Below are 8,710 nucleotides of genomic sequence, written 5' to 3'. Positions count from 1 at the left end.
GAGACAAGTCCACCCTTACATCCATTTCTGGTCAAATTATCTGAAGCCAAGTTGACTTTCACAACTCTTTTCCTATCAGGTATGGGCATAGGTTCTACAGAGAGCCTTCTTTGAGTCTCTGCATGGTTCCTGTACTTTTTAATGGCTTTAATGATTACAGAGCTTACAGGGAAGAAACAAAAAAAAACAGCGGTTGGTTAAAAACATAAAATGCTTCAGTTGGTGTCTGCTCTGACGTGTCTTTAAAAGTCTTAATGTCAAGAAGGAGGCTGCCTAATGCTTTGTGACATTCAAGGCTATTGAAAGTTTCTCAAATTTGCAACCCATAAAGTTAAATAGTTCTAATCAGCTGTTGTTTTAGGAAATCCTTTTGTATGTGTTATTTGAGGACCTTGGCGATGAAAAGAGCATTTAAATGCATTTCGCTTGTAGGATAGGCACAGCAATTGTTTTCATGAAGAGAATGTGAAAATACCTTGAGAACATAGATGGCACTATGCGCTCAGAAACAGAAAACTGTGTGTTGTGTGTATATATATATATATTTATTTATCTAGGATGAGAGCAGGAAGAAGAGAAAAGCACGTAATAATCCGTGTGTTGTCAAAACATTGCCTGCTAAGCATTTATTAGTTCTGATTATTCCCAAGAAGTTATGGGTGTATGCTCCATCCCTGGAGGTGTTCAAGGCCAGGTTGGATGGGGCCCTGGGCAGCCTGGTCTGGTATTAAATGGGGAAGTTGGTGACTGTGGCGGGGGGGGTTGAAGATTGATGATCCTTGAGGTCCCTTCCAACCTGGGCTGTTCTGTGATTCACAGATGAAAAGTGACATCTGAGGGCCAACAGACTTCAGGAGGTACTCTGTTTTCTCCTAGGGTAAAGCAGCATAAATTATCCTATGACTTAGAGCAGGTCATGTGCCTTAGCTGAGTTCAAAAGTGTCATGGTTCTTCATGTCAGCTCTTCCTTTGTGCCCTCCTGTGCCTTCTGAAGATGGAACGCATGTGCTTTTTCACAATGTTAAGAATAAAAGTTGTTTTAATATGCGAAAGCCAAATACAGGTCTGAAAGATCTGTCTTCAAGGCTAGTTGATAGCTTTGAATCTTTTAGCAATTAAAATCCTGGTAATGTGCTAGAGATTTACATCCACTAGCTACTGAGCTTCCAATTTTAACTGCAGCATATTTTGTCCTTGTTCAGAGCTCTCATAAAAATGGCTCAGTTCAGTAGATGCAATTACTTAATGATTAAATGACATAATATGGACTAGCAAGCAAAACTGATGGAATCTATATGAATTCCCTGTTGTCTTAGGATTAAAGCCCTTGCTAAAAATTTCTCAAGCCCTTACTTCAATGCTGCATAGAAAAGAAGATTGTGTATATGTGCAATGTTCTTAGTCCACTCCTTGGTATGTTCTTATATGCTTTTAATGTGTTAAAAATGCCTTTCTTGACATTTTTGGCAGTGAAGGTAAGCCAGCCACCTCTCCTGAAGCTATTAAATACTTGGAGGAGACAAGCCTCTACATTGTGTTCTTGTTAAGCTTCTAAACAGCAATTAATACAGGCTCTTAGGTTGTTTTCTATGACCACTACACCTGCTGATTCATTGTGCTGAACTTGCATCAATGTGTGTTACTATAGTCATGGATGTGAAGGGAGCCACAAAAGAGATGCAGTTCTAAAAGAATGGTGCTGTCTTCCTGCACTTAAAAACAGAAGAAAATAAGCAGTCACAATTCTCTTGTTTGGATAATTTGACTCAGGTTTCCAGTTGGTTTTTATGAATCCCACACAATGCTGACGGAGGTTGGTGCAGTGAAAATGTGGCAGCAATTATTTTGTCTATAAATTAAAAATCAACTTCTCCCTCCCCTCAAGTATTTGAATCTCACTGTCTCAGATGGAATTGAATCATCAGCACAACGTCGTGTTTCATTTCAATAGAAGGATTAAATTTCCTTTGTGCTATTGCCTATATTTTCAAATGCCAGTAAAACATGAAAATTCATTGTAGAAATTATCAGGTAGGTTACACTGGATTGAAGATAGATAGCAAGTGGGAAGGCATGGAAGTATTTTTTTTATTCTACTGTGTATAATTTTACTTGAATAAGCTTGGTGATGAAAAAAATGGATGTATATTTTTTGTCAAGTTTTGCATAGGATTATTTGTTGTAATACTCAGATCTGGTGTAGTTAGTGTTCAAGGAAGGCAAAACTGTCAAGAGGAAGTAGATAAAATGAATTAGCTTGTACAGATGTCAATGACTGTGTAAATGGCTTTTTGGGTGTATGGAGAGAAGCTTGATGCTATGTATTGAAGTTGATAGAGATTTTACAAGTAACTCGATGAAGTTCTTCAATAAAGCCTCTGGATAAAAATACTCAAAACAGCCAACAGTTGACTGTGGTTCACTGCAGGTCCCCTGAGAAATTAAGTAAATTTGTTTATTTGTTCATCCATCGTAGAAGAGAAGAAAAATATTTTACTGTCTTGCCACAGTCTAACAGTGTTCTCCGTGCATATATTGTGAGCTTTGTGATGAGGAAGTATGAGGACAGATAAATGCTAGTTCTTAGCTTAATTCATCCTTCAGTTACTCTGTAAAATCACAGTAATGTGCGTGTCAAATGTTTTAGTTACTTAATTTTCCTGACTTGTTTTGAAAATCAGCTAATTCTTGTTTTTCTGTGTGATATATACCAATACACAGTTGAAGTAGTTTTGTTATTTGCCCTTGATTATTTCAGTCGCTGTCTCTACAACTAACATAGTCTTGAGCATGACTTAAGTGTCACTTTTTTAAGTGGAGGAATTCTTACTTTGTTTCCTACTTAAAATTTCTTTACAGATTGAGCCCCTATAAGAATCTGTTGTTGAAAATAAGTATGTGTTGAAATAAGTATTCCAACTGGAGATTTAAAAGTCTATTAACCTATAGAGTGTCACAATGAGAACATGTTTTGAAATCACAAATATGTCACTTAATGCAGAGCCTTGAGGTTTTCTGTAATGGCACAGTTTTGCTTGATGCCTGGTGGTGTCATTCAGTGAGAGCTTCTATCAGGGGCACTCAGTACCGTGAGCCTAGAGGGCAGTTTGAGTCAAACAAGGAAGGAACCTGCTGTTTGAATGATAGGAGCATTACTTAGAAAAGCTTAGGAAGGTTTGTTTAGTGTGTCTTGACTGTCTGACCAACAGCTGTGCACAAATGATGCCTGTGGGCATTAGATTTGATGGGCAGAAGGTCTGATGTGGTGCACAGGCATCACTTTTGACAACTGTTTGAACTCCATGTTTTAGTGGTTTGGGAAACAGGTGAGAAGAAGGATGGTCCAGTGTGGTGCATCCTAAAAATAGGTGAAGAGAGAAGAGCAGAAGATACAGGAGGGAGTTAATGTCTGGAGAATAGCGCAGTACAGGCGAAAGGCTGTAGGTGAGTGGCCTGACAGGAGGAGCTGTGAGCTGTCAGAGCAAGAAACAACGTGGAAGCAGAGCTTTGAGTGAATTAACTCTCTTCATCCTATTTTCCTACTAGGAGAAGCAAAGAAAATGATGAGCAGGTAAGCACGGACATATTGCTGTTAACATAGCATGGAAGAGTAGGACAGAAGGCAAGGGGATAAAAGAGTTAAGATATGTTTCCTAAACTATTTCTTAAACCATGTGGAAATGAGAGTCAGTTAAGAGGATAAAATGTCACTGGCATGACTTCATGAAACATCAACTTTATTCCTGTAGTTCAAGATAAAAAACCTTTTTTCTTTTAAGTCTCCGGAATTCTGGAGCGCGGTGTCTGTGAAGATGGTCAAGTTTTTGATGTCCCTGGGGTAGGTACTTGTAATAGCTTATATTATGTCAGTCAAAATGCAAGTCAGAGTGGAAGCCTTTTATTTGCTATTTTAATCAACATTTTTTTTATTATGACAAATCTCACAGAAATTGGTAGCACATAAGTAACAGGAAAGGCACTGCAATACTCATCTATCTAAAGTGAATTGAAGATCAGCAGTAAATAGCAAGAGTCGAATGCAGCCTATAGGGAACCTTAGCTGTTATAAGCATTGCAGCTAGCCTCTGGCAGCTTAATACAAATTCACAGCCATATTAGCCTATAATGGATTACAGAGAGTGCTAGAAAAACTGACTATGCTCTTGTTTGACTTCTCAGAAATTCTATTGCCAGGAAAATATCCTTCAATTGAAGATGTAAAGGCAATGTTTTGCAATGTGCTGTCGAAATACTGTATAACAGTTGGGTAAGTTCTTTCAACTTCCTGTGTATTTAGCAGAGAACCTTTCTTTTCCTTTTTTCCAAAAGGAGGAAGTCCTCTGCTCAACTGTTGGTCTTATTTGATTACTCTCGATGATGTTGCTGAGTGTCAGATTGCTTGAGTTGCTTCATTTTCCATTCCCTAGGGGCTATGGAAAAAAGGTGGGTATCTGTCTTTACATTATATTAAGTTCCACCCAGAAACTTCGTGGAGCTGGAAAGTTGTTTATAATAATCAAGAGCACAATGTGTTAATTTAATTTGCCTCAGCCAACAGCAGTGGATAAATAGCTGATCTAGAACCTGTTTGGATGGGTTTCAGTCTCCCAATTGAATTCCAAGTGCTTAATTATACCAGCAACTTTGTTTTCCTGCACTGGAAGCTTAAGCTGTGCAGGTGTAGGTGGGGTGTGCATGCTGGGGTGGTGTGAACTCCTCCAGTTACCCTACTCTCTTACTCAGAGCTGCTCTGAATTAAATGTTCATTGGAGTTCTGACTTGAATTTTGCAAAAAATGCAGTCCTAAGTAGAACATGTAAACCAACTGCATAAAAAGCAGTAATGGGAGGTTAATGAGTAGCTATCAGGAAGAAAAACTTCAGCTGCAGATGGCTGAACTACTTATCGCTATGGAAGTGCATTGCAAGGTATCAACCCAGCAAAGCAAGCCAGGTTGTGTGTACCAAGCAGTAAAACACAGCTATCCAATTGTAATGCTTTACAAGATCAGTGACATGTTCATCTGTTACTCCTTGGGGAAACTACTCTTTTCAAGACTTTGTTCTGCTTCCTACGGAAGCTAATACTTGATGTACAAATGCACACTTAACTCTATAACTTGCATTGCCTGGATGTAGAATTAGTTTTTATCCTAATGAATTAAGAGAGTTAATTTAGGTATAAGGTGATAGTCCCAGAGATCAAAGCTCAGGGCATGATTTTTTTAGGGAAAAAGAAAAATATGCACCAGAAAATAGTTTCAGCGACAATTCTGCATGCTGAAGACCTACATGGATCTATGGTAGGTGCCCTTTGGTAACTTGGAGTCCATACATTGCCTTGCAAATTCTGTTTCAGTTTTTGGATGGCTATGATGTTCAATTCCTCACCTTGTATCAAGTCATGCTACATACTAAATCACATGTATTTCAGATCAGGGTCATTAATAAGACATTAAACATCGCTGATGTTATTATGTTGAAAAAATGAAGTGAGACTGTAGAAATGATTTTTATCTGAGGTTGGTTCCAAGAAATTGATTTTTAAGCAGTAAAACTTTTTTCAGGAGTGTAACAGACAAGAGATAAAAGTGCCTCTTAAACACTATCAAACTGAAGGTGCTAGTGATTAAAAAGCACTTGCAGGAGATGGAGCAGGAGAAAAGGAATAAGTGTACGTGCTGTTTTGTGGAGTTGAGGTTCATCTGAAGGCCCAGCTGTAACGGAGGGAAACATTAAATAAAGAGTTAGAAGCTGGATGCTTTAGCAACTGTGTGTAGAAAAGTTAAGTTTAAAACCAAGGAATGCCTAGGAGAACAAAACTGAAGAATAAAAATGCTTATTCCTTTGTTCAGATGCATATGTTCCTCTTGGCTAAAAAACAGTGAAAGTATTTGAGAGACTGTCTTTCCAGAATCTCCATTAACTAAGAGAACCTTGAAGAAGCAAGCTCTGAACACCTATGAAATACCTCTCTTAAGGAAGAGTTCTAAAATAATACTTTAGGTCTAAAATCCATGTAGACTAAATGTATATACATTTCCCAAGGACTTGATCTTCAACAAGCTCACAGAGGAAGCCAGTAGGGCAACCTGGATCTCTCGAGTTCCAAGCTGGCACTCCCCAAATAATACCATGGGCTGGCTGGCTCAGTCTGTAACTGCCTTACAGACAATTTGAAAACAACAACAAAAACTAAAAACTTGCAGAGATCTTATGTTGTGTTTTCTGTTTGCTTTTAGTTTGCAAACTCTCTTGTATCTAATATTAGTGTTTTCAAGTGGATTATTTTGGTGATGGAAATACAGTGCTGAGAAATGGAATTAGGAAGGAAGAAGACAGCATCTGTTGGATCCAGGGGTGAGGATGCTGTACAGCTGTTAACTTATCAGGATGGAGTGATGGAAACTACTTTGTGTGCTGGTATGGCACAAATCCGCTTGGAAAGATATGAGGTTGGAATTCAAATTTGTTAGAAGCAATTGGAAAATGCAGTGTTAGCAGGAAACGCTGCTGTGATTTTTTTTGTGGGTTCTCCTTCAATGACATCCCAATTTTAACTGGTACATACTCAATATCAGAACAATGTCACAATGAAGTATGGCTGCACTTGAGATAATATGAAAAATCTCACCTACCCTGATACCAAGGATTGCAGGCCCCATTTCCTGCTGTCTTACCCTGGTTGTGATGTCATTATCTATAGACATCTTGTTTGAAATCCTAATACAGAGTGCTAATACGAGTAAAGGTAAGACTGTTCAAGTGGGGTGTGGTATATGAGAGCTCTATCCTATCTCAATACTAGTTTAGATATTAAAGTTTAGGTTTCCTTCTGAGATGACTGAAATCCAGACTTAAAATGTGTGTATGCTATTTGGCATGTTTCTGCATACTTTCTTAGTTGCAAGCTCTTGGGTAAAACTGCTGCAGTTATGTTCTGCTTCAGGTAAACAGTCAGTCAAACTATGGAAAAATAATTACTTCACTGGTAGATTTCCTTAATGTGATATGAAAAGGAGAAGTCAGAAATCTAGAGACTCCTGGTAGGAATTCATAGCACAACTTGGTCAATTGTTCGTGCCGATCGCCTATGAAGGGCAAAGCAGAATTTAAAGTAAGAAATAGTGGGCTGAGGAATTACAGAAATAAGTTACTGGAGCTAGATCTTCATGCTTGCATGCAATACAAGAGAATGATATATTAGTATTTTATGCCCTTTACAAATTCACAAATGGCTTCCAATATATTAGATAGCTCTAATGTCTGTCATGTAATTATAACCATCTGGTTTTACAGAAGATGTTCCTTTAAAGATGGTGTTACGCAACTTAGTTTTTTATTGATATCATGTGCTCTATGGTATCTTTTCCTTTTGTTGACCAGAACATTTGCTGCCCATTACAGCTTTGGCAGGAGGAGGAATGTGCTCCAGCGCAAGTTACTGAAGAGCCTGAACTGAGGTTATCATTACTGTGGAAAAGTTTCCAGAAATGAAACGTTAAGCAAATGCTTAATTCCCTGTCTGAAAATGGCAGCTAGGCAAGTTTCCACACAATGGTTTCCTTGTCAGAAAAATATTACGTATGCTGCTGTAGCTAGCTCAGTTTGCTGTTTATGAATGTAGCATCAAAGATGTGGAACTTAGAGCCACAGAAGCAGGATAAATAGAGGGATTCATAGTAGCGAGCCATAACCTGAACTGTACTTAAAATTGATTGCAATATAGCATGAATTTTAACACAAGCACAGCCAGGTTCAGAATAAATGCAGGACTGATTGAAGTAGTACAAATATCCTTATATATCCCTCCTAGCCTAGTCATGATGGTCAAAGTGCTTTTTAACAACAGAAAATAACAGGACTGAAATTGTAGAAATGGTTTTTCCAAATTCCTCTTGAAGGAATGACCCTGTGTAGATGTCCTTGTGTCTTCATCTGTTGGGAGTTAGCTACTCCTTGTCATGCATTTCAGTCAAAATGACTTGTTAACAAAACTCACGTTAAAGCTAACCTGTCCCTTTTTGGGTGGGGAGACAAGGCACGAAAGCACAGTTTTGACTACCATTGTAATTTATAGACTGCAGAAATGGAGAACAACTCAGGTTAGAGGTGATTTCTCAGGTCTTCTGATCAGCCTGCCTTCTTTTCTTGGCCGGTTTTACAGCCCAAGAGAGATGCCTTGCTGTGGAAACGCTTTGACTGCTGTTCCCATTCACAAAACCAGGACACAGGCTTTAAGAAAATTGAACACGTCCATCAAGATGAGTTCTAAATCAAATGGACCTGTATAAAACATGCATCTGAGGGAATCCAGGCTCAAAAAGGAGGTTCTGAGACGCTGTGCATAAAAATCTGAGATGCAAGGAAGTTTTTGCCCTGCTGAAGTTGTGTAACACTGTGGTTCAGTGAAAAATATTATCTTGATGAGTATCTTGGCAAAAAAAAAAAAACCTAAACATTAATTGCAAAAAGCTAGGCCTTCTATTTTTTTTTCCTTTTTACTTTGTTTTGTCTCTCTAAATGCTTCCATGTGAGTGATTCACTCATCTTTAAAGAATGCGTGTAGGAAAGAAACAAAAAACACTTGTTGAAGGGTTTATCTGGTACTGCTTGTACTAGTAAAGGTCAGTGCAGGAAATCTCCCATCTCAAAACCTCTCATAGAATTTCACTGAAGGAAATGTATATTATATACAACAAGACACTTTT

Source organism: Meleagris gallopavo, chromosome 8 (assembly GCF_905368555.1).
Source record: "Meleagris gallopavo chromosome 8, MGAL_WU_HG_1.1, whole genome shotgun sequence".
Classification (NCBI taxonomy): Eukaryota; Metazoa; Chordata; class Aves; order Galliformes; family Phasianidae; genus Meleagris; species Meleagris gallopavo.
Note: the sequence above shows the minus strand (reverse complement) of the source record.